We start from the raw sequence: 1,432 nt of genomic DNA on the forward strand, positions 1-1,432 counted from the left end.
CAAATTCTAGCCGTTAATTTATTTAATCTGACGGTTTACACTATTTCTGTTATAAAATCTAAAATTAGCTTTAGTAGTCACGTGCTTCTCGCTTCTTCCTGATTTAGCAGAAAACCCTTATCTCTAATTGAAATTCTTGGCAATTTAACACAGTATATCCCAGCTTATAACAGTATTGCTATTTGTACTCCATAACATGCTCAAAAACCTTCTCAATATATCCTGACCTTTGAAAATAAACTCATTCTTTATATACAAAACGTGAAAACAAACTCTTGAAAACGTATTCTTTGATCTTTGTTTTTTATTTTATTTTTTGTAGTTGCTTAATGATAAACAGAATTTAATTTGGTTGAAAAGGAATAATATTGGTCACCAATGGAGTGTGTGTGGTGTTCTGGAAACAACAAGGGATCAGAAGAAGTCGAAATGGAGAAGGAAGGGCCATGGACACATGTAGAGGCATAGAGATAGCGATCATTAGTTGTGGACAGCGACAACATCTTTTAGGAAGAAGAGAAAAGCACATGACTAACTAAAGTTAATTTTAGATTTTATAATTGAAATGTCTAAACCCTCAGATTATTATGTTTAGGATTTGTCTGAATCTAATATGCAGGGGCTAATCAAAAGAGAATTGTTGAAGCTGGTGGTTTAACTTCCTTGCTAATGCTTCTTCGAAGAAACAGTTCGGAGACGGAGAGTAGCTGTTGGGACAATTGTGAATCTTACCAAGTTCAATTACAAAATCAATGAAATAAAATAAAAGGGTTGCATTTAAAGAATTCAACCATAAGATCGAAGAAAGGGTGTGGAAACTGGGTTTTTGTAATTCTGGAAGGGAGTGATTTGTGAAGTGAAGGATTCGAAGAAAGGGCACGTGAATTTTTTAGTAAGTTAATAAAAACCATAAGATCAAATTAAGATAGACAGATGAAAATTGGTGTTAAACTATATATATATATATAATAACATAAATATTTTGAAATAGGTTATATATAGATAATATAAAATAATTTATTATTTATGATAAATTTATTTCTTATTATTAAAGTGTTCTGTATAGTTTTTTTTTTTTTGCTTTTTTGACATACAAATCTTCACTAAAAAATTCACATAAGTCATGTAACATAATTGTATACTGTTATTATTAAAGCAATCTGAATTGATTAGTGACTTATTGCTATTAAAAATGCATGTGAATCAATCAATATATTGTCCGGAATCTACGTAATAATCAAGCAATCATTAGTTACATCATTAATTAATATTGTTATTTTTATGTATAAATTTAGTTCCTTTTAATCAAATTATTTGATATTAAAAATAAATGTCAATCAATTTATATATTATCGGGAATCTTAGTAGTAAACAAGCACCCTTTTTTAAGTATCCATTGCTAGCGCTAACTTGAACACAGGCCTGGAGTGGC

This window comes from Glycine max, chromosome 8 (assembly GCF_000004515.6).
Source record: "Glycine max cultivar Williams 82 chromosome 8, Glycine_max_v4.0, whole genome shotgun sequence".
NCBI classification, from domain to species: Eukaryota; Viridiplantae; Streptophyta; class Magnoliopsida; order Fabales; family Fabaceae; genus Glycine; species Glycine max.